Here is a 27,585-nt window from a genome sequence, read left to right on the forward strand (position 1 = left end):
TACGATTTTTATTCCATTCGACCGAAATTTTGCAATAATTTTATATATTTTTCCTATATTTATAAAAAGAGAATTGTTTAAGCTGGAGTTATAATAGGAAGCACGTCACATATGTTAGCTTCTTACAATTCGAGTTTGAACTAGTCGTTAATTGATTGGAAGAAAATGATGCAGTATGAGTGGGCCAAATGCAAAATTTGTTTAGCGCGTTTTCAGTCAACGGGAAAATAACAATCCCATAATTCCATTCGCGTAGAATATCGATTCGCGATCCAATCCAGGCTATAGCTTCTGTCAGAAGGTGTCGCCATCTCAAGGAATATAGTTTTTTAAAGCATTCCGAAATTCTGGCGCTCTACCGGCCAGGCGGCAATCTGTGAGACTACGTTAGTGTTTGCTGTCGCGTAGTGCTTGCGCGCGTTCTAAACTCCGATTTCCCGCAACTGTCTTTTTTACCGGAAAATTAAGTGTCAGCATCAGTTATCAAGTGCAGAAGTCGCGATGATAGTTCACCAATAGATTAAAGGTGAGTGTCCCTCTGTTTAAGTGTGTCATTTATCGGATCGAGTATTGTCACATGTGCAATGCCACGACGGTAACACTTTAAGCATTTGGTAAGTCAGCATTTTTGATACCTTTTACGAGCGAAACAATCACTGAGCAAGATCGTTGCAAATATCAATAAGTATTCGTGGGTAACCGACGTATAAAAAAGAATGTACTTATTTTCAAATTTTAATACAGTTGTTTTTTTTATACATATTGTAATAGCTCGATTTGATTAGTTTCGCACGTAAGTTTCTAGCAACTCTGCGAACAAGTGTCTACAATAGATCTGTAAATAGGACATGTAAATGCATCGATTAATTGATTATCAGCAGCGAGATAATGTGACTGGTGAAACGTAAACGAGATTTCGACGCATTTCGGGCTTTTTCGACTTGTATCTCGTCAGACGCGAAACATTCAAAAGCAAATAAAACCGCGGTGTTACATAAGACAAACATCGTACATTAACTACACCGATATGTTTTTAAACATCAATCATCGTCCGTAGCTGATACTTTGCATCATTTTAGTTTGTGCGTACGCGGGTTTAACGCGATGCGACTATCCCCGCTACCGGACATCGCGACATCTCATTTTTCACGAACGTGCATTTTCTGCAGACAGTATTAGCGTCGACGTATATAACTTAAACATATGAAAATCGTTCTAGATTATTTTCTAAATAAAATACGTAAAGCTCATTATTAACGATTTACAAGTCAGTAAAAAAGTATTATTTTTGAAATATTAAAATTATAATAAAAATGAAGATAAATGGAAATAAATCTATTGTATAGTCGTTTATTGTATCAACTAGATCGATTTTAAGTTGTCGATTTATATCGATTTTCACATGTGTCATTGTAACTCGAATACTAGTTGATACAGTTGATCCAATCTAAACGATTAAAATTGTGATGGCAATCGCGAAGCATTGTGTATAGCGGCTTGAATGACGTATCATATGCAGATAAAACATTTTAAATAATTAATCGACAGATATACAATTAAGTGGTGAAAGTTACTTGAAGAGGACACAAGTCTGAGTGCGTTATTGTTTAAATTTGTGACTGAAATTTGTTTCCAATATAATTGAGAGACAAAATTTATTATAGCTCTTTCCGTTTCCTATCTATTTAATTTACATTCATTATCATTTATAGGTTAAACCTAAGACTATATAACATCAGGCGTAATTAACATAAAATCTATATAAACCATTCGACATACACGTAGAAACACAAACAAATTGTATTAATCATCTGACACATTAGATAAAAAAATTTACATTTATCGGTAATACGTTGGCATACAATAATAGCATCGATAATAGTACTAATGGTAAGATAACCTTCTAATGTAAACAATAATATATATTTATATATTCATATATTCATAAAAATATTAAATGTACGTGTGTACATACGTACATAAGTGTACGTTAAACCTTGTTATATCATTAAGCATATCTGTACGCTGTATACACTCTACAAAATATGTAGCGGTCGCGTATGTATTTGCCATATCCATGTTCCGGTCTTACATACACGTACGTTCATGTGTATACGTGTCATACGTAATAGAAGGATAAGCTAGGTTGACCGACCATGATGCAGAGTGCATGCGTAACAAATAGTTCACGCCGATCGCATGAAACACATACACGAGAGTAAAAACATATCATGCATGTGTTTTCGTGCACGCGTAGATGATAAGAGGCGACACGACGTTATATCATCGTCTACGAGGCGCATAGCGCATATTGCAGCACGATTGCTGCAGTTCTTTCACCCATTCGATTTTGTTGCACTATACACATATCCTATGATGAGTGCACTTGAACCTTATTTTACATGCAGGAATAAATAAAAAGAAATAGAATTCAGTTTTTCGTTCCAGTTCGTTTTTAAAAAAGTTGAGTTTGGAATAAATGTTTGTAAATTTGAAATAAATACTTTATCGGAAGTTAATTATTCTCTCTACTAATCACAAGTCATGGAAATCTTATTGTTTATAATCTAGGATAAGTATAAATGGATATTGTAATTGCAAAATGAAATTAATACCTATTAATTGCATGTACAATATGTATTATATAATTTGAAAATTTTATTACAAAACTATTTTAAATGTACTGTGACTCATGAACGGTAGTGTACGTACAGATATGTACTATGTATACTTGCCAAATTTTGTTATTTGATTCTTTTGTGAACGATAGTTAAATGCAAGATATTTATTCTTGTTTTCAAGTTATTTTTGCATGTAGAATAACCTTTTACTTGGATATATTGTAACTTATCAATCTTCCGAGGCATATTATATATATTAATATTTTTATGCACGTATCAATAATCCTTTAAGTCATAATCTCTGATCAATTCTCTGATCCCAACGAGGGTTGATGGTGGTGAACCGATCATCGTATATCAATGGGTAGATGAACTTGAAATGAATAGTTGGATGCTGATTAGTCTTAAACTAAAGTTTTAATAATGGTGTATTGTGATGTAAATGGTACAAAGTGAAAGGAGGAGAACTTACATGAAAAAGCAAATCAAGAATATAGAATACAATTTTTTCATATGACGCTTCGTTTTCGAGAAAGTTGGGTTTGAAAAATTGTTAAGTATACTTAAACTTAGTTAATTACCAGCTATGAATTACCAGCAGAAGAGTTTGAAAATGTTTGGTAAGAACTCGTCTGGTACATACACATACTAAATTTTCAAATTTATTTTTTTGGGAAGAAAGTATCTTATGAAAAAACTTTATTCTACATTTTTGTCTTATTTTCAGGCGCAGGATCACCTTCTATCAATTATTTACTCTTGTTTAGTCCGGAATAAGCCAAGTTCAAGAATACTTGACAAATTTCCAAATTCGATTTTTTCGAACACGAAGCGTTATATGAAAAAATTTTGTTGTATATTTTTTACTTGCACTAGTTTGTTAATACTCCGCATATTGTTCAAGGTATACCAAATTTATTAGAATAACGTATACTTCACAATAGATATTACATAAATCAAAAACACAAGAAAATTTTCATAATTTAAGGAAAGTAGGTCATCATAACGCTATAAATATCTCAATTTCTTTAAATTGTAGAATATAGGTAAAGGGAGAGATAGAACCGAAAAAAATAATAAGAAAATCCGTTGATTTCATTTACATAATGTGAAAATGTTAAAAAATGAATTCCATGCAAAAGGACTAAAAAGAAATAGCAAAGGAAATGTTGTATTAACATAGAGTTGATTCTTAATAGAGTAATCAGACATTTAGTTTAGGTGCTAACAAATTTATTTATGATATATAGCATGTTATTTTATACATCAAAACGCAATTAGTTTAATAATAAATGTTATATTGTACGTTATACATATTTAGATCTGTAGAATATAAGATTTCGTGGATCATGCAAATACATGAACAAAGATTCGTTTTATATGTTAATTCTTACATATTAAGAATAAGATGAAGCATAGAATGTTAAAATTTTCCTAGTATAAGGTTACGTAGAAAATCTTCGACTTGTATCAAATTGTTTTATTCTATTATATCAGTCGTTATAAATCAAAGCAAACTAGAGCAAACTATTTATATCTTCCTTATAATATATTTATAAACTTGCATTTACTTTGATACTTTTTCAAAATTATCTTTCGTTTCTTAAAAAGCCTCACAGTGAAATTTATTTCAAATTCTTGAAATCAAAATTTGCTTGAGAAGAATCACACAATATTTCTGATTTAAATGTCATTTTCATATTCTCTATTATTATGTCTTCTTCCAAAAACTTTACTTACAACTTAATAACATAAAAATATGACAATCATGTAAATAATAAAACTCTATTCATAAATTATGTGTGTTCAATAGTATTAGCATATGTATAAATGTTTTAAAATACACAATCTGTGATTTAACTCCTTTCCTCAAGACCACTTAAATGAGGAAGCTCTGTTTGCATTTAATTTAACAGCGAGATTTTTTTTTTAGAAAAATTCTAATTCGATTTTTTCATTGTTTACTAATATATACCAATAACCCATTACGTGGATAATTAGCGTTATTTCTATTCTTCCGCGATTATAACACACATTGACTAGTTACATAATTTAAATCTAAGGAACGAACATTTATTCCCGAGCGACTTTTCTCGTTAGCATGATTTTTCGACGGTAAGATTAATCTGTCGATCACTTTTAACACAGCAATAGGGAGGGCTCTTTCATTAATGACGAAGCCTGCAGGAGAGAAAGTAGGAACTAGCAGTAGTTTACTACCGTATGTGGTTTGCTTTTGTTGTACAGGCGTATTGAACAACTGACCTTCCTTTTCAAGAAACTAGTAGACACACCCGTGCACCTAAACATAATCATAAATATGTTTGTCATGCTTGTCATATACGTTAGCCACTTGTATTCTACGTTAGACCTTATCCGTACGTTTTTATTTGATAGGCAAATAAAGTCTCATTGTGTAAAAATCCATTTGTGTAATCGAAATAATTTTTACTCTTACGTATTATAAATGATTTCATAAAGTGATTACTATCATAATTCTTTGGATTCAATGCTTATTTAATTAAACTTTGCAAAAGAAATTTACTTTCTTAAAATTATTGTAAAAGTTGAAGAATTTTAATAAGTTTGAAAATTATCTATCTTTTTCTAATTTAATTGTTCTTTAAAACAGATATAGCATTTCTGGATCTGCAAGTTTTTGAATGAATGAATGAAAAATAAGTGAATCGTAGTGAACTTACCTTTAACACATCCGCTTATGTAAGGAAAATACCAATCTTTCCAAAGAAAAACTTAGAAGTGATTTCATAGTACTACGAAGCAATTGATATTTATGTGTATGAACCATCATTTTCAAACGTTTTCTTCTTGCTTCGTCATTTTCAAATTACGTTATACTAATGGATCGTGGAAAGATTCGAGCTAGTAGATCCATTTGTCTTTTTAATGCGACGCGATAATTTCCAATTTAAAGCATTAAAAACAAAAAAAAAAAAAAATCACCTTGTTCGGTGCAAATTATGCGAATTGCGAGGAATAGTTTCTTCTTAGCGGAAACTGTTAGCCGCGATCGCTTGTTAATAAACATATATCGATATACCCGGTCACCAGTACTTCGTACACACTTTAAACATTACGTAACACATCTTGCGTGTTTTGCGGTGCGCATTACCTCATATCAAAGCAATTCTCGAGTACAGCACGGTCATTTTCCCACCGTAGATACCCTTCCCTCTTAGTTCAAATGTGCGTGAACTTGTTTCCGTTATAGAAAAGACACTTTACAGAAAAAACACTATTTCCTTCTTTCTTACTTTTTACGACACGTAGATACGATACGCAGAACACTGTCCATACTACTCAACGTGCAATTAATTCCATTTGCAATTGTAATTAATTTGTAACATTTACAAAACGAGACTCGATCACCCTCCAGTTATCTTTAGAAATACTTTGCTTTTTAAATTCCTTATTATTTCCTGTAAGGAGGCAATATTAAACAGATGAAAGAATTTTCTGTTCCTTTAAGTATTTATATTTATATTATCCAGATTCATATTAAACAATTAAAAATTCCTTTCGCGTTCGTAGATAATGTCGATAACGCTGCTCATAGATTCCCTTAAAAACACGTAAGCAATGTAATTATTTAGTATTTAAGAAATCACTAAATACCATTTACTCAGGAGTCCTTTTCTCTCGTAAGATATTATTAATCGTTATAATATATCTCTTGTAAAGTATAGCGTTATTATTTGTTTTGCAGTTCCATATCGAGATGAATGAATTTGTTATGAATTCGTTATGGACGTATTATTACATTTCCGTTTCATTATATAATGAATCATAGAGGGTCATAAAAATTCTTAATATTGAAGGGTTTAATTATTTTTCTAAAAAATAATTTCTCGATTAACCGTTCAGAAAAGAAAGATTTGCTATGTTCGTATTATGTACCGCATTAAATTGAAATCCAGGAGACAATATATCCTTGGTAAGACAATGTTGCGGGCAAACATAGGGTTCTTTCCAATATTCGCCACGACTCACGAAACGATCTATAGATCCCAACTTGCTTGCAGTATTTACGTAACGCAATATAGGCCATGCACAAATCGGAGGGAGGGGGGAGTGAATCATCGATTACACTTGCTAGGCTGCAACATGGGCGATGGCTTCCTCGTTAAACCTTGAATAAGTAATCTGCCCCTGAGGTGATATTCTGCACAGAAAATCATTTAATACCCGAGCTTTCTTCAACGGTACGAAGATTTTCATTTTTCCAAATCGTGTGTAAAACTCGCAAACTAGCTAATGATTTTCAAATATTTTCATTTTTCTAAATTTCTTATCAAATTTCTAGCTGTGTTTACCTCGACAAAAGTTTTGTGTTAATTTAATGATGAATATAGTTAAAAAATAAAGTTGTGAATAATTTCTTAAATATTTCTTTAAAAAATCTAACAATATGTTAAAAATTATTATTCCTTAATTATTTATTCCTTGATTTTCGTGTTCGTAGAAAAATTTGTTTTCATTATTGAGTGAATATCAAGTATACAAACGAACGTTGCATCATCGCTTGTTTTTTGCAATTATATGTCGGATTGGAAATTTGATCTTTTACCTCATAATATCACGTTATAGTTGCTCGTTGATTCTCAGCTTTATTGATCAATGATTAAATTGCAACTTCATATTAATGCTGTAATGTAGAGCAATTAAGATATCGTGTTTCTGAACAATTCAAGAAAATGAATCAACTGATAGATGAAACGCGTTAGTTCGTCATTAGTAAATTAATCTTTTTTACACTAACAATTAGAATTAATTATACTATATTTAAATATTTACGCTTTTACACATAATTTAATATTTTTATAAGTCCATTCAAATGGACAATTTTTTTATTAAATATTACTTAGATTTGTATTATAAAAATATGAAAGAGGAGAAAAAAGGAATTATTGTAAATTTAAGTACATATAATTTATGCTATGCTAAGAGATAGTTTTTTTAAGTTATTGAGGAATACAAGTATAAAATATAATTTATTATAAATATTGTGAATAAGGATAGGAGGAATAAGATTGAAATTGCATGAAAGCTCAATCTCGAACAAAATCAACGGTTACACACAAATTATTTGTAATATTTGTCGCCTAAAATTAACAACTACATCTCCATGGTTTTTATTAGTTTCTGCATTTACATCTTGTTGTTCGACGATATGAATGAGACCTCTCGACCTTTTTTACCCTGATGTGTTATATTAAGTGATACTTAACGCACTTATATTTTCTCATGTACATTCGGGAAATGTGACCTAATTCCTCATATGCGTTGATTTATATTTCCCGAACATTCAGATGAGTCGTTCGGAAATCTTATAAATCACTGTTACGTGCACATTTTGAAGGAACATGCATATCCCAACATATTCTAATAAAAGATTTCTAAGAATTGATAACGTATAATTTATTTCACTATTAATTTATGCTTAAAGGAATAATATATATTTGTTATATGCGACACGTAATATAAAGACATTTTTTTCAGAAATAATTTTCAATTTCTTAGTCAATAGTTGTAGTTTTTATAATAACTATAATACTATATACTATACTACTATAACTATAATACTATAATACTATAATAACAAGATTATAGGTTTCTGAGTGGAAGTTATATATTTTTTGCACACATATTTCATTTTTGGGAAAATAAAGCATAGAAGCGTAAAATCCGTAACAGAGATAAGTTGCAGTAATTTACTATATTACAATATATTTGCATATTATCAGGTAAAATTGCGTATATTAACTGCACTGGAAAGACATAATTCTGAACATCATTTACGATATAATTTATAATGTTGTTATACATGTATTTTTTACATTTTTAGCGGCTTTATTGCCACATTAGATGCATGTATGTTGATGAAATTTAAATAGGAAGACACATCTTTCACACTAGCACCTTAATTATGTGTTGCTTAAGCTTGTATCATTACTATACAATCTGTGTTACTTAATCTTATCTCATTCCAAGAACTTAGATTTTGCAATTCCTCCTTCAGTTCGAATGCAAAGAAATAATATATTCTCTAATATTTCTCATCTACATTACTTTCAATCATGAGAATCAATAGTATACAATTATACTGTCAAACTTATCTTTTGCATAATTCAAAGAATGTACATATATTTTAATACATATCGAAAGTAAACTCGAAGAAAAATAAAACAGTATAACAGTCAACACTTTTATGAATTAATTCTTCGCAGAGGATTAATCTGAAAGAAAGGGGCAAGAATAATTCAATTAAGAGCAAGGCTGTTCTTATGACTAAATATCAATAAATATCCAAAAGAAGAAATTGTCTATTATTTGAATAGAAGAAGCACGAATCATACAAAAAATAAATAATTTAAATTTTGATATAGCACTTACTTTCCAAGAATGAAGCAAACATAGATTAGGTGATCTAAAAGGATTTGCTTATTTAATTCTCAAACGAAGTAGTTTAACTTTAATGCAATTTTCGAATCTTTTCATTTCAATATCGTTTTCGTTATATTATGTTTTAAGAAAATCTTTAGCGTGAAAATCACATATCGATAAATATTTCTCTTTATTTTCCTGAAATTAAAGAAATTTTCTAATGATACAAAAATGGGATTTGGTTAAAAATAGGGAAAGCAATGTAGGAGGGTCAAATATGAAGCATAAAAGCGCTAAATGGTAAATTCTAAAAGCAACACCTTAAGAACCAGCTGCACACGTGCTGTCCATACACTATCGTCGATCCGCCACAAGAATTCTCGAATGTTTTGACCCGGTGTGCATGTTTCGACAGCAGTATGACCCAGTCAAGATCGCCAACGGCGAATCCAGCTAAGCAGAAATTGCTACAGTACATAGATTCGAAAAGGTCAAAGCATTTGAAATGCAAATAGCATTTCTCCTGCAAGGAAATATAATACCGGTCGGTGATTGCAGAGACGCGAGTCCAGTTGGCTAGCGTAACATCATTTTATGTTTGATAATTATTTGCATCCCGCGGCTTAGAATATCAAGTTAAATTCCAAAACCATTGGCCGAGTCACGTCTCAACGCATGTTGCATTCACTACCGGCTTCACTTTCTCTACGATATGGCTCACCGTAGTCGATACGTAGGTATCTACGTTCGCTTTGAATTCTTACGATTTTGTACTGCTGACCGATATTCCTTCCATAATGTATCAAACGAATTCTTATTTGAACGATCTTCAAATACACGAAGATAATTGGATAATATTATATTTAGTTGTACGAAAAATTTATAACGTGTTCGATGGTTCATTTATTTTATCACATTCTACATTTTATATATTCATTTGACATTGAAGAGAATTATTATGTAACTTTGGAAAATACTACGTGCTACTTTTAGTTGAACATCAAACGCACCAATTAGTCTGATTTTTAAACAAGAACAATCTTCTATTTTAAGGAAGAACAGAGAAAAATTGTTTGATATTTATCAGTTTGTTTCATTTGCTTCATCATGTTTATATTCCGATCTTTACATTAATTTAATTTATATCTTATGACGATATTTTGAATGATTTAATCAATTACTGAAATTTATATTTGAATATAAATTTATCAGATAATTTTCATCTTCGTGTGATCGATCTTGATGTATGTAATGATTGGATAATATTTATGAATTTAAATAAAAATGTATTCGATACGCATTCGCCTGAAAAATGCGTGACATTACTTCAACAGAGTCTAGTGTGGGTCTGATATTCTTACATTTTTGCACTTCTCTCATAACGGAACCTTAAATAAAAACTACGAATTTAGAAAAAGGATGTCGAAGAATATAAATATTTTTCACAGAGGAAAATATTAATATTTTAATCTGTGTTGAAGAAAGATAATTATCTTTTTTGTATTTTTGTTTATTTATGCATCGAGTCTTATACCTATTACAATTTGTTCACGTATGTGTACGCTTGATACGTTTTGTTTCTACCTTAGTTTATAGCTTTAAATTAAATCTTAATTCATTAATATATATAATATGATATAAAGTATGTAGATTTCTGTATGTATATCTTCTATACGCGTTCTTTGGTTCCTTTATACAGGGTGGTTGGTAACTGGTGGTACAAGCGGAAAGGGGGTGATTCTACGCGAAAAAAGAAGTCGAAAATATGGAATAAAAATTTTTCTTTTGAGGCTTTGTTTTCGAGAAAATCGATTTTGAATTTTCGCTCGGTACGTGTGTACTTTATCGCGCCTCGTTATAACGGATCTTACTGTAGATCGTTGTCTCGATGGAAAAATTAAAAAAAAAAATTTTTTATTCTATATTTTCGACTTCTTTTTTCCCATAGAATCACCCCCTTTCCGCTTGTACCACCAGTTACCAACCACCCTGTATATCCAAGCAGGAAGCTCTCGGTTTTATGGTTTTCTTTATAAAGTTCGCCAGTTCGCATATTTGTTTCTCGGTTTTTATCATTATTATTTTTGTTCATTTCTTATTTCTGAATGTGATTTGGTCTGATTTCTGTATACATTCCTAAATGTTACATTTATTACATTGCCATTTTCTATTTCTTGTAATGAGTTCGTATTTCAGTATCCAAATTGCCGTAGTTTAACCGTAGCTGGGTGACTCAGTTTCTCTTTTTGTTTGATGTTTTATCGTCCATCGCCTCCAGCTTGTCCCAGAATTTTCTCGGAAATGGAAAAGTAGTACATATAGGTATGTTTAATATAGGATTGTGGTTTAGTGATTATAGTCTAGGAATATAATCTTATATAGGAATGTGAAAAAATTGCTATGCCAATGAATTAACTTTATGTGGGAAAACAATAAGCACTGCAATGTAAATTACACATTTTGGAATATGATACTTTTAAAAGTTGTGATTATGTTTAAACCCAATACATAAGATTGTATCTTGACTATAGATTTTGAAGTACCAATTGATTTTCAAGTAGATAGAGTCGTTTCCATATCACACTGCGAGTCAATAATTGCCAAATGTTAATCCAACATAACTCGTGAATATTTTAACGAACAACATAATATTTTGCATTTACGTATTGTAAGATAATTTTCAAAGCAATAAGGAAATACTAAATTACACTTTCCATTTTTTACAGAAGGACAGTTGCAAAATTCACTACGTTCAATTAATTCCATGTTATCGTTTTATCGATTAAATATTTTTAAGTATTTTTTTCAATATGACATAAGCATAGTTTTTAATTATAAAAATATTACTTGCCGGGATGCTAAAAAGTTGTTTGTCCTAATAGCTGTATACTGTGTCTTATGATCATAAAACAACCTAACAACTTCCAGTTTTTATGTTAGTCACTGAAATAAAAGAACGGTAGAAAACTAGTTTATTTTCGTTGCATAACTATAGAACTTTCGTAACAGTGTGAATTCATTGATCATTAACACCATAAAATAAAATTGTAACAATAATTTCGATAAGTTTAATTATTCCACTTTACATGCTTCTAATCAAATTTTGTCCTGTTGTATCGTGTAGATTGCATCTGTATGAGAATTGAAAATTTTAGGATAGTTTTGTAGTTATAACACAGTGTATATTTGGTTTCTACAAAACTTACTTAATTACATCTGTGGACGCAACAGGATCTTTTCGTTCTTAGTTGTTTTATATCAAAATATCTCCTTTTAGTCATGAAGCGATATTAAAATAAAATGAACAAAAATGTATTTATTGTGCTTTCTTTGTGACCTTCATGTAAAGATCAATTTTCGTCAATTTTCTGATTTTTATATCCCTCGGTAGCTAAGAACAAGTATTTTACTATAAAATAATTGAAAAAGACTATAAGCTGATAGATTAGAATACGTATGGCTCTTGGAAATAGGTGATAAATTCAATGTTAAGTAAAAAATAAAAGTTTCTTACAATGTCTTGCAATAAATAATAACAAATTAATTTAATTATTAGATTAATATAGCACGATTAATATTAATGTGCGTAACTAATCTTATCACTATTTTTTGAATGTTCAGAGTGTGACAAAGATACGTACGTATTTAATTCCAAAATCAAATAGAAACATCATTTTGTCGTGTACTTGGTTGGAATTTTCAAATTGCTGTTCTTTATGAAAGACTTCTTACGTTTCTTCCCTGTGATTTCCTACTGAAAGAAATATTCTCGCTTACTTGTACGTACTATACGTACATATACAGGGTGGTAACTGGTGGTACAAGCGGAAAGGGGGTGATTCTACGGGAAAAAAGAAGTCGAAAATATAGAACAAAAATTTTTCGTTTGAGGCTTTGTTTTCGAGAAAATCGACTTTGAATTTTCGCTCGGTACGCGTGCACTTTATCACGTCTCGTTATAACGGATCTCACTGTAGATTTTTAAAAAAATAAAAAAAAATAAAGAAAAAAAATTTTTATTGCATATTTTCGACTTCTTTTTTCGCGTAGAATCACCCCCTTTCCGCTTGTACCGCCAGTTACCAACCAGCCTGTATATTACAAAATGTATAGATTGATTTGCAACTTCTTGTCGTAAGATATCGTAAACTTGTGCAACAGCGTCGAAAAAGCGAGTCATACAATGACAAGAAGGAAGAAACGATCGTAAAAACAATGCATTCCGTTGGAATGGTGATCGATCGTGCGTTCTCGCGGAAGTCGATTCTTGTGTCGCGTGTGTAAAACGGTTCGAAAGATAAACGAAGTCCAATTGCCGTGAAGGAAGCTTCGCAAATATTTAAAACGGCCTTGCATGTGCCAATTCCTGCAAGTTTTACGTCATAGGTCAAGCACATAGGGGACACTGAAAGCGAGTCGCACTATCGGTGCACCGTGCTTCGAGTTCATTACGTAATGGCGCATTGATAAGGAAATAAGTTAGTCGCCTTGACATTGCCGGATCGTAAATACGATACAGTTGTTCTTACTGAAGATTCTTGCATCGTTGTTTCAATAAGAGTGAGCGCGACCTGTAGAGTCTAACACGAGTAACAACAGCGCTGTGAATCCTTTGAACATTCCTGCATGACCGTCGCGAGTCCATTTTCTGACAAAATGTAAATTCTCGTCAACCGGTTATCACTGATATTCCTAGACTAATTGTTTCACTAATTGAAATGCGTAGTTTACGTAATTATTAATCGAATCTATAATGATTATGATAATTATTAGAGACAAGCCTCTTTCCGTGAATGAGAAAATCGGAGAATCTGTACTTAAAAACCAGAGAAACTCATTGGAAACCGCGATATATTTAAGTTAATCAAAGAATTTATTATGTAATCGCGTTAACGTGAACCACAAGCCGGTACAGTGATCATGTACAGAAGTTACGATGATTTTATAATAGCCAAATAGATTGACCGTATTATATCATAGAAATACGCATGACTTGTACACGTAACAGCTTGATCGGTTCTGTTGATTACGTTGCATTACATTGTATGCATATGCCTATGTGTTTGCACGTGTATGCAAGACCTTATTAGGTTCTACCTAGATATTACGTTGAGGAATTTGTTCCTTCATTGAAAATGTCGAAATTCTTGTTGCAGCATCACGTGAAACTTGTTTCCGATATCGTGCAATTTATGTTTGAAATATGACCAGATCAGAATACGTGTAAATCATAATAATTATTAATATGCTAAACAAAAGAAAACTTTAGGATTATTCATTTACAAAGTATTATTATTTTGTAAGATATTTAATATTTTGAAAACTTTATTATCTAAAATATTTATATTATATGTCAAATATTTTGATAATTTTATTATCTATTATTTATAATTATTACTTAAACCTGCATCTTTAAAACCACACACGTATGCTAGGAAAATTAAACATCGTTAGTAATTTTCCTATCTATCATTTATAATTATTACTTAGAGTTCTTGTTATAAATTATACTATTTATATTGTTAAGTTATGCCAGAATTGAATATTTCTATAAATTAACTGCAGAGTATTAAGAAAATTCTTAGAACTACAACAACTTTTGTGCTATCTTCGTTTATGAGTAATAATTATATCGATAATGCCTAATACTCTTTCGACAGTGACCTAACAATGTAAAGATCCGCACACTATAACTGCTGGCTTGTGAATACTACAATAGGTTCGGAAACTCGAGGATACAGATGTTCAAAAGCGGACGAAGTGGTGCATTATATGAAAAGATTCTAACGACCCTTCATTGGCACCTGACACTCTTGTATGTTTGTACAAATATAATTCTACCATAAATATAATAAATTGAGTATTTAGGTTGAGTCAATTCAATCTTCTACAATTACGATATTGCATAGTAATGCAACGACTTTCTGACAGTTTATTTTTAATACGTGTATTAATTAGACGACTCAAATTATCTTCCTTATATTTACTTATTTGCAGTAACAAATCATATTAATGTTTATTTTTTCAATAAGAACGAATGATCATATACTATAATAATATGTTTTCAAGAATATTAATTCTAAGTTAATATATGAAGGTTGGAAGAGAGAAAAGATCATGAGTCAATTTTCCTATTTTTACAAGGAAATATACTAAATTTTAAAGTTGTTTCCCTGTAAAAATAGGAAATTTGACTTATGATCCTCTTCTGATTGTCAGTATCAAAATTGTCTTTTTATTTGATTTTGAAGATAAATATTGAGATGAAGGAATTTTGAAGAAATATTGAAAATATTAAACTACAGTGGTGTTAATATTAATACCGCAAGATTTCGTGAATTTATCAGCTATTCGTAAAAGTTTCACACTTTTTTACCTAACAAGCTTTTTTCGTTTTCTTATAGTCCGTAATCTGTTTTCTAATCATAAACTAACAAAAAAAATCAATAAAAAATTATTTATCAGTACATTGCGACAAAGAAGAATCCGAGGAAGGAAGAAAAAGAAAAAGGTGATATAAAAAGAGTAAATATTTATGTCGTATAGCTACATTTAATGACTGACAATCTTTGTAATTGCTTTTTTTAATACAACTTTTTCAAATAAAACACACTTCTTTTTCTAACAAATGACAGTAACTTAAGATTCCTGATAAAATGTTTCATAATGGATAATAAGAATTTCTATCGAAAAAAATTTGTCAAAGATTAATAATATAGCAAATATATACGTTAATATATTTAATGTGCAATCACATTTTTTAATAAAACTTTTTTTGTAAAAAGAGTTATTTTGAGCTAACAGTGAACTTAATAAACTCGTACAAAGCAAACTTTTTTCTATGAAATTATGCTGGTCCATCCGACAGAAATTCTACGATATACATGTTGTATCGCTTAATTTGGGACGCACGTATGAGGCAGAAAATGTTTGATAAAGAGGCGCGCGCAAGAAATAACTTGCGCAAAATATTTCCGCCGGAAGCCTGTTTTGCTTTCCCATCCTCCTTCCCGGTCTCGATGTTCTATATCACCATTGTTTAGTGAACGAAAGGGCCGTTTTTATGACTCGCCAATGCGACGATAGGGGATGTCGTCGACAAGACATAATCTGTCAAGCGCAGGCTTGATGACGTTTATATAATCACGTGGTTAAACGTACTGTTGTCAGTACTCTTATGTAACTGGAATTCAGCAGCATTCTCCGGAAAAGCACGAAAATGTGTGCTATGAACATGCAGTATTATTTTGTTATTTGCGCGTGTTTGTTTCTGCGCTATACACGTGTGTATATAAATATATTGCATTAAACCTTTTATATCCAGAAATCGAAACCTTGAATTCCAAAAGAGAGCGAATCCACCGATCCAACATTTCCAGAAAGTCACTTTCTTTTACATTTACTTTCTTCAATTCATTATCAACCTTCTTAAGTTTTTTTATCAACATTGTTTATGCATATATTTTCACTATGTTTATATTTTTAAGTTACATAATCACCTTCTATGTAAAAAGGTTTGCAAAATCGTAAAAAAGATTCTATATTGTTTTGGAAATCATTAGGTAATTTATTTTGCATTATACCTAACGAAAAGAGTTTATTAATTTTAATCACTATCCCAAATTTTACTTTCGGTGCTATTCTTGGCAGCTTTCTCAATGTATTCAGTATTAAAGTTTCGAATTATGGATAATGATTTAGATCCACCGATGATAAATACTTTATCTCGTGACATTTTGCAATTTCCAGTGCATATTGGTACACTATTGTTAACTTGTATTACGGATCGAACACTGATGTTGGATCTTCCTTTAAGTTGAAACGAGTGCATGATTAAAAACTACCTAAAGGAGCAGTGAAATTTTTACGTTATTTTAATATAGTAAGCTAAGCAATCTGAAAATAGATAGAAGGTAAAGTTACTTGAATCACCGAACTTTCAACGTTTTAAAATTCCACCTTGAGCTTTGTACAAAATAACATGACTTGTTGTAGATTATTAAACACCATTAATCATTAATATAATAACAAAAGTAAGGAAATATCGTGTACTTTAGGTCTAGCAAGAGAAAATATCAATAACAGAAAGATGATTCGAATAACTCTATGGTAGCCAGGGAACATTACAATAAAAAACTAATAAAATAAGGAACAAAATAACTGGCAGAAATAAGATGATACACACGCTACTAAATTATGATAATTAAAACTGGGGATATTAACATTAGTTAAATAAGCTTCTTTTCTTTTAATGAATAAAAGTTATATTTTCATAGAAAACTGCGACCATCGAGTTATCAATGTATACGATTAATAACAAGTTAAATAGTCTGTTTTCAAGTAGATCGCACTATTATTATCGCTATTATCTATTATCTATTATCGCTCAACTGCTAGATGAGTTACTTTACCTTGACTTAGAGAACCTACTTAACAAGTAGATTTGTATTGTTTTTAGAACATGTAGCTTTAAATGTAATATTGTTGCAAATTTTTATGTAATCCCTTAGTCAAAGAGTAACAATAAATACATACAACTACGTGAGCGTAAAAGACATTCCTATTTACTATTTCACAACTCGTTCACTGTACTGTAATAAGAAATGTGGATTTTTTACGCTACGTGTTATCTTCATTTAAGATCAAGTTTGATTAGGTTATGTTACAGAAAACATATATAATATCGTCAAAAGTACGGTAATCGATAGTTTCTTTTACGCATGAACGAACAGATTTGAAGTTCTTTACAGCCTCAAATAATAATTTCAATGTAATATGCAGACACGCTAGTAATGTTAAATAATCTGTTGTATGTTATTTATAATGACTTGCGAAAGTATTTGAACACTTGCTGTCAAAATCTTCTATGTACATATATATTATGTGTATTATTATATAGAAGATTTGAAAATTCGGCTAACACTGTAATGAAATAGAACTATTATGGTTATACTGACAAAATTTGAAAGCAATCTGATAATGTATTTAGAAGTTACAAGATATTTATTGCAAACACTAATATATATTTAATGAAATCAGAATGCAGCAGAATTAGAATAGCCATTTTAAAGATATAAATTGTTCCACTGCGTAATATACGTATACGTACACTAAATATCTTTTAATTTCTACGTATATTTCCATATTTCTTCCAAACTTTATCAACGTAATCATAATAGCTTTTTCTTTTTCTTATCATTCTAATTAAAATTTACGTTTCGTTTGCAAAAAACATTTCGCAAATTGGTTTGACGTATTGTAAATAACAGCATATGCATATAGGTAATTTTCCATTGGTTCGTACCTTCAAATATCTCGTTTACGAGCAGATATAAGTAACTGTTGGATAAGTGAAACTATTTAACGATTAATGATAGTTGAATCATTCGAATTGTTTTTACGTAGTCTTTTCAAGATAGATGTACTATATAAACCGAGTGCTAGATTATTTGGGTGGCTTTCTATTCGTTGTTTATATAAGGTGTTAAAAAAAATTTTGTTATTTCTATACACAGAGGTAGGATCACAATAGTTATTATTTTATTGAATGGATAAATCTATCACACCGTTCTGAGCCAAAAAAACCTTTATTGCAAGCGTTTACAGAAACTAGGGATAAAAACAAAAAAGCATCTTAAGTCTATCGATTAAATCTATCGATTGTAACTAGGATCATCCTCTAGTTACTATTTCTTATAACTAACGCATCTGCATATAGATGGCGAGCACGAATTCACGTTGTCATTTTCAACAAAGAAGAATCTAAGAATTAAAAAATTCGTACTATTCACCAAGAAGAACAAACAAAAGTCGAACAACATTCAATCCTTTGGACGTAAAATCGATTACCATTCACGAACTTTCGATTTTGTTATGAATGAGTTTCTTCGTCGAACGTAAACAAAGAGATGGACTCAGAAGTACGTTAGCTTAAGGTTATTAGCACAAAATTGTTACTAATATGGATAGAGATTACTTCATACATGCAAACTAAGTAAAAACGTTCTTTCTTATAGTAAATGTTCGACGTATTTTCCTTCTATTGCAACGCAAAACTCATATCTACGTATCATAGGTCGTTTGTGTTGACAACTTTGAGTTCTTCTCTTAAACATATCTTTTTGTTTACGTTCAACGAAGAAACCCGTACAAGGAACAAGCTTTACGACATTGAATGGTCGTAGATGATTTAAGGTAGGTTAATTGAACATCTTTTGCCCCTCTTAATCAATACAATAAGCCTTTAAAGTCTAGGATTCTTTTCTTAACACCTTGTATTTATTGGCGAGGCGTGTGATGGTTGCCAACAGATTCGAGTAATCATAGTAGTTTGTCTCATTACAATGTTAATGAAATTTCATTTCATTTATAAAATACATTTATAAAAAATATTTACAAGTCCCAGAATACTTTTGTAAGCTACATTGTTCGTGCACGATTTGATCGTATTCCTTTTACAATATTTATGGCAGTTGAAGAAGTTAGTAATTTATTTCCTTATTGATTGGTCACCTCACGGGTGTTCCTTAATTTGACGTCCTGCGCGTTTAAAGATGAGAATCGTTCGTCGTGTTTCGTTTACGTCTGAGCAAACAATTCGGAGCTTAATTAACAAGTTATCGAGCCAATTAAAAAAACGTACAATTGCCCGAAGGAAGGTGATCCTCTAATTTGACTTACGATCCTTTTGCCAACGTTATGGATGTCGGCGCTTCGTAAATATTAATTTCATTTTCTTTATTAGTAATTGTCAATTCAAACTATGCATATAAAATATTTTCTATTAATCTACTAACGATTAAATAGTAAAACAACGCTTGTAATTTATCGAAAGATATTAAACGAAGTAATAAATCAGAGACACTGAAAAAGGACTTCAACAATCTAAAAAATGAAGTTCATCATAGTGTTAAACAGTTTTCCAGAATTTAGAAAATTATAGTATATATGCGAAGGAAGGAATAATGGTGAAAAAAACATTTAACAAGTTCTTGGAATTTTCTTTTTCATAAAGATAATGTTAGAAAACAAAATGTAAATTTATTGGCAAAAAATTGCAATTAAAATTTTGCATTAATACGATATTGATCCTTCATAAATCAGTAAAAAATGAAAATGAAAGTCTTATTATTTTTTTATATAGCACATGAATAATTATTGCGATGCCAATCAGACAACAATTTTATTTGCGACAGATATATCTATTAAATAATTTCATTTAAGATTTGCATTTTGTTTGTATCGTATATTTTCTTTAACGATAGCGTAGTCTTTCGAAGTACCACGAGTCTACTCAAATCAGATTATTTATAAGCTGAAAAACATACGTAATATGAGCCATTCTCATGGAACGATATGTCGTTCCTTGCAATTTAATTGCTGTCTAACACATATTTCGTGTTCCAACGCCACATCGTCTATACTGGACGTAATATTAGGCTTCTTTTGCGAAATTTATTTAACGTTCACGTTTCTGGGACGAGTCTCAAATTTTCTACACATCGACAAATTCGATAGAGGGTTTGAAATAATTCTTACAAGTTTCTGTTATAATCAAACGTATACGCATCCTTTTTTTCGCATGTAATAAATCGATTAACAATTATTTAACAAGGAAAATAACAATGAAATACGATTATGTCTTGATAATGTTCTTTGAAAAAGTTATTATTAAAAAATTTATTTATGTACGTTCTTAAAATATTTTGTAAATCGTGGCATAATCAAACATTTTATTTGCAGATAATTGGGCCATGCAGCCAAATGAAGGGCCAAGTGGAACTGCTCGAAGTAGATTTGAGGGTATGCTTACTTTTCTCCATAATTTTAAGATAATATATAGATATATTGAGTTTTAATATTTATTTTAACAAATTACTAATTTCGTCAATTAAAAGAAATAGGGAACTATATATCATATATATATATACATATATATATAAAGAAAGTGTGTGTGTGAGAGAGAGAGAGAGATAGAGAGATAGAGAGAGAGAGAGAGAGAGAGAGAGAGAGAGAGAGATAGAGAGAGAGAGAGAGGGCAGAGAGAGAGAGAGAGAGTGTGTGTGAGAGAGAGAGAGAGGGAGAGAGAGAGAGAGAACTATCACATTATCAGAAATAAGTCTGGTACATATATCAACATTTTACTATTTACGATATTTACTATTATTATTAATTCTCCGATTGATCTCTTAATTGCCCGATTTTCCATCTTTTATTACTTATATAGTTTTCAAAATATTCTTAATAGATTGACTTATCATAACGTCGTAAATGTTAATTTATTACATTCCGTTTTATTACTTATTTGATTTTTGAAATACTTCCGAATAGATTAATTTATAATATTAATCATAACTTATTACACGCTTTTTAAAATAAATATGAAATAATTCACATTTAGGCTTAAATTTTGTCATATTATATTACTCACATCCGATTGTTTGTATATTTGTATAGAATTGATTTTAAACAAAAATACGTCGACATAATTGTGTGCATTATATACACATATTAATGTAATAGTAAATCACGTGACTTTCTGTTACATAATATAAATGCACAATCATATATTATTAATTACAGGAAAGAATTTGTAAATAATGAAAAACAAATTATTAGAATTAAAATTAAGAGAATAGTAAAAGGATAGATGTGTCAAGAGTTTCGAATTATAGTAGGTAGTTACAGCTCAGTACTTGTTCGTTATATGAGCATAATCAAGGGACGAAAGAATATGTTTTCACAGGATACAGCTTTTTCCGGAAAAATATTGAGTTACACAAGATTGACCAGTGTTATCTTACCAATCAACGGAAAGAACTGATTTTCGGAATCTCTGGCCACTCTGGAATCGGAGAAAATAATTGATACCTTGATGTGCTGCTAGTAACTAAAGAATACTGAGTGAATGAATCTAATAGATTCTATCCGAGTAGACATCATTAATTTCACTATGTAAAATAACTTGATAGATGAAACTTGACTCCCATACTCTTTAACAGTAAGTTAATTATAGAAAATGGAAATAATCGTAAATCAATATATAAAAAATTCAGATTAATTTAGGTATCGTAAAGCTTTGAAAAAATAATTTGAAATGTCTGCGTATTTATTATAACATTATTATATCTGTAGGATAAAAAAGAATAGCAAATTAATTACTATGAGAACACGATCAGATACAATACGATACAATATAGAACAAAATATAGTCACATGCCTGAAAATTAAATAATCGAGCTTGCAATGAGTAGCTATGCCTATGGCTTACCATTTAAGGTTTCAGAATTAAAAATATGTAATAAATATATGATATATAAAATATATAATAAATACATGTATGTATACAGCGAGTCACAGTACCTATTCATATCTCTAATTTGAACAACTGATATGTTTTTACGATACAAATTTGAAATTTCTAATCAATGAAAGTCAGTTAACGAGCATTCTCATTGCAAAGAATTTTGTATTTTGTATTATAAAACGATATGAATCGTTCAGGGTCAATGATTTGGTGGTACCAATACTTTTCAGAATGACTTACTGTGCATGTATACATATGCGAAAGTCATAATCTTCAATATCAATCATCAGTTATTTACATATTGCATACGAATATATCACACAGCATTTTAAAACTCTAGGGCATAATCGAATTAAGATTCTTATCAAATGTCACAAATTACAAATTACTGTCGTTAGTAAAAATTTTTGCGTGACACGTTGACAGGTTTTATAATATAAAATGAAATTTTGCGCGCCAGTTTTATAAATCATAAATTATCCCCTTATTTTATTCGACGAAACGTGATAAAATTGTAAGAAAGAGATATTCACGATAGGCAAACTATGATGCAAGACGGTCCAGAAAGAGAATCTTTCTATCGTTATGAAATAAAATCTCTGTGGTATAAACCATCTTAAAAATTTGAAAACGCGACAAATTCTTCAACGAGAGATCGCATTTGCTGCAATTTTTCCCTGTAAACTATAAACTAACCAGCGCGGCGCCCGATCCGCGTTTGTCACATTTGAGGATTATTGCCGAGCGAAATATTTCAGTTCGAAAATTTACGGCCGCCGGTAAGCCGATGAGGCCCGTTAACAAAGGTTAAAGATCGTTGTTTGAAATACATTGCTTCTCGGCGAATAATTGGATAAGCATGATGCACGAGGGAGAGAGAGAGAGAGAGAGAGAGAGAGAGAGCGAGAGGAAGAGAGAAACAGAAAAGGCAACAGCGTGCGAAATCAGCGTAAATTAATCGAGGATGATCTCCGGTTACTGAAAAATCACGCTAATGAGTATGTAGGGCCGATTTAGAGAAGGGGTCGAGGAAGGTCTCTGTGGTCACTTCAAACGTCGATGTCGATCATAAATTGGGGGCTGATACGATGGGGACGATGACAATTACCGTTGCGTTACAAACAGATCGGTACATACGGACCGACGTTCGAGCTTAATTCGTGTAATTAGCACTAATTAATACAATATACTCAACTCTCACAAGATCTTAGCATTGATCAGGGATCAAGGGATCAAGAGATCATTTTGTAGATGCTACATATCAGTCTTCGCTGATTAAAATACAATGGGTCATGAAAGTTTTCGAATACTTACTATAGAGGATTTTTATAAATATTTTCTATGCCTTCTACGAAACTTTGGGAAATGTCATTAGTACTGCAATGAGATACGATTTTATTGTAATTATATTAACAAAATTTGAAACCAAGCTACAAGTTCACATATGTACAAACGTTACAATAAAAGATATTCATACGTGATACTACCGTTTGACTCTCTATTCGTTAACTTATATTTATTATTTGTTATAACCTTTTTTCAGGAGTTCATGATGTATCATACTCATATTTATACTGCGTACGACTGGCGCACGAAAATGTTTGGACACATAACATAGCAAACTTTTATAAATGTACATTATACACGAAATTTTCTAAAATTTCTTCTAAAAGTTGAGGTTACGATTATCATAATTATATTCACGAAACCTGAAATGAATCTAAAAATGTATGTAAAAATTGTATTTAGGATAAACATATGTCGAAGCATGAATAACCATTGTAAGCACGTACTAAATGTTAAATATGATCTCACTGAATGTTGAGGTTTATTAATACTATATAATAAATAATTGACTGTTTAAATACTTTTGTGATCTCTACGAAATATGTACTTGTACTATCTACGTACGTTTCCAGATTTGTTTCAAACTTTACCAATATAGTCTCATTTCAGTGCTAATGTTTCAAGATGTTTCGTATAACACAATAATATATTCATAAAAGATATCTACAAGTGTCTGAATACACTCGCGAGTCGTTGTATTTAAATACTGAAATTCTAATATAAATTGCGTATTTTATATTTATTCGATATGCGTTAAAACGTTCTTTCATAATGTTATTTGGTCGTGTAGTATCGTTAACTATTAGTATGCGAAATAATCAATTTTAAGCTGAAATATTGAAGAAAACTATTTTTATTTCTGTATGATGCCATATGATTTAAAAGTTGTATAACTACCGATCTATATGTTTTTAACATTATTTTGTATCTTCTTACTATTCTATTTTGTTTTATCATCGTACTATGTACTGTTTTGTCAACGATTTTCCTATCAATGCGAATAACTATGATATAACTGACTCTCTCAGAACAGAATTCTTTTACTCTGTGAGAAAAATTATTCTTTTATTAATTATTAATCATAGGAACATATTCCTTCTGATGTTTCTATAAAAATGACATCATGCAGTAAAATTGAATATATTTATGAATATATTTATCGTTTAATTAATTATTGATTTACTCAAGTGTTGTTATGTTACAAATAAATAATATCAAGCGTAACCAGGCGAATGGCAATTTTTGGTCATATACATATTGTGGAAATTTTCAAGTCAACGAAGAAAAATCTAATTCCTCTGAAGATTAATTCCTAACGTTGTGTTAATATAATTTATTTTAATCAATTATGACTACAAACTCGGGAATATAACAAAGAGTGATTTTATAGTATACATATTTGCTGTGACCCGATTGAATATCGACAATACTACGATTCTTACAAAATAATAAGAGAAACTTTTTTCATAAAACATCCACGCTCCCTCCCGTAGTATCTTTCGAGTTGTTCCTGTTTACGAAGAGCCTGTACAAGAAGTCCGCAAACGTCATTCGGCATCTTCTTCATTGTGTAAGGACTGCTACGATGAGTTGCATGTAGCTGCATTTTTAAATCGAGCAAATAGTATTTTGTGCACGCATACATATGTATACACAGAGGAAGAATGAAATTTTTCATTGATAATGTGAACATAACCGAAAACACAGGAATGAAAAATATTAGATATCTTTTTGGATACGTGTCGATATTTATTATGACTTCGCTGTTGCGTTACTTTTCCGTGAAATTCATGCGTATTTATTGACTCGATTGATATGCTCGATGAATAATGGTTTCTTTTACTCTCATATTGAATCCTGTACACACACGCAGTGTGGGTATACTGGTATTAGCGTCTGGCCTGAACAATTCACATTTTGTTGGCTTCCTGTGATAGATATTGGGAAGAAATTCCTTAAAATGCACATTTTAAAGGTGATAATACCAGACAAACTGTCATACAAAAGTCATAACAAACGATGTAAGTAGTACACATGTTACAAATATCGAATCAGTTAGTTATCTCGACGAGAAAATTTTAAAAAATTATTCAAATACATGCGATATATTTTTTTCTAATGTTTTCATCGAAACATCTTTGCGATCTTCATAAAATTATGAACTATATTATTTGGTTAATTCATAATGTTAACATTCAAAGATTAATATGATATATAAATTTATATAATAGATTTAATACGAATATTCTGTTTATTTCCTGATTCAATTTGAGTTTTACTTTCAATTAGCTGGCTGTAATGTAGGTACAATATTGTATCTTCACCATTTTATATTTTATATAGCAATATATTGTTTCAAAACGTGAGAATGTATGTCGGTAGGAAGTAAAATTATGACTCGATTAGCCATAAAACTAAAAGGATGATACTTTTAAAAACTGATGTATATAACTAAATTCTCAAAATCTTAGATTACTATGATCTTCAACCATATTCTTCTCAGTGTCCCATATTACAATGTTTTTGAATTTCTTCTTTAATATAATAGAGGCTCACATTGTTATTTTTACATAACACGTTTTTAAGTATATTTCATTTTAAGTGTAATCTCAACATTTAGTTTTGGAAACTAGGAAATCAACAAAACATTTTCTTAAATATCTCTTTAAATTAATCTTCATTCGCCGTAATATTTATCCTTTTCCTTCTTATATTTTGTTCATTTGCTTATTAAATATATTTTACAAAATTTTCTAACTATTGTAAATTTCCTCTCTTTGATTCAATTAATTATAGCATTTTTACACTCATTTGATTTCAATACTGGATTACCCGGCGCTTCTCTCGAATAGAAGTAACCCTCGCGTTACCTTATTGGAAATTTTCCAATGACCCCTTATACCTTTAAGGGGAAGAAATTCGCAGGGTTGGCACCCTGATTCTTCGCACATTCGATTTTATTCGAATTTCGGGACAACAGAATCATGGGTATATCATTTTCTCTAACTACTTTCTTTTTCCTTCACTCGTATTACATCCTGACTAAAAATATTCTGTAAAATTGATCGAAACACATTGTTGCTAATTTACGTCAGATTCTCGAATAGATAAAAATGAAGGTGGTTGCATAAACTTAGTAAACGAGATACTAATTTTTTGTCTTCTTGGTGAGATTTTCGACCTAAGCATACTTTTTTGTTCATAAAAAAGTTCTCAAATTTGAGAAATTTATGCAAGAATCATTATTGATGTGAATGATTTCTCACTTCAATTTTGTGCTACAAATTTTCTTACAATATAAAAAATTACCTACGTTGAAATGAAAGCGAGTTTAAGGCACAAAAATTTTGAGATCGATTAAATTTCATTTAAATTAGTCAAGTTATTGGAATTCGGGCAATTCAAATTTGAATAAGTTAAAACATCGTTGCTAACAGGAAATTGTCATTTTTTTGTTTCAATATCTTTACAAGTTTCTACACTTATCTTTATTAGTCAAATCACTGGATTTCTAGTCATTTTGAACACTTTGTTCCTATGAATCTATTAATTTACGTGACTTGAGATATGCTTACAAATTTCGAAAGATATTGATCCATTTCATCTATTCCTTGATTTGATGCAATAATATTTCTATTTTCGCATTTATTGATATTAATTGATTAATTGAACTTTATCATATCTTTACTCTGTTTATAATTACTACTAACATTTTACAAATCTTTTCAAATAAATTTCTACGAAAATTTTTATAAATATACTGTGTGTGATATACGAAATTTTTGAGCTTTCGTTAGCACTGTAATGAGACACGATTACCATGATTATAATGGAAAAGTTTCAAACAATTCCAAGAATGTATCTACATAAAAGTAATTTCAAACATAGTTTAACAATAATGCCATT

The 27,585-nt window shown here is 30.4% G+C and overlaps 1 long non-coding RNA gene across 1 annotated transcript; it reads left to right on the forward strand.

The window, feature by feature from the left end:
• The first annotated feature begins 631 nt into the window (after positions 1–631).
• On the forward strand, positions 632–25,816 carry LOC126866942 (uncharacterized). The gene is made up of 3 exons (XR_007690100.1): positions 632–1,890; positions 20,769–20,828; positions 21,772–25,816. It is a non-coding gene; the product is annotated as an uncharacterized LOC126866942 (long non-coding RNA).
• Positions 25,817–27,585: the final 1,769 nt, after the last annotated feature.

This window comes from Bombus huntii, chromosome 1 (assembly GCF_024542735.1).
Source record: "Bombus huntii isolate Logan2020A chromosome 1, iyBomHunt1.1, whole genome shotgun sequence".
Classification (NCBI taxonomy): domain Eukaryota; kingdom Metazoa; phylum Arthropoda; class Insecta; order Hymenoptera; family Apidae; genus Bombus; species Bombus huntii.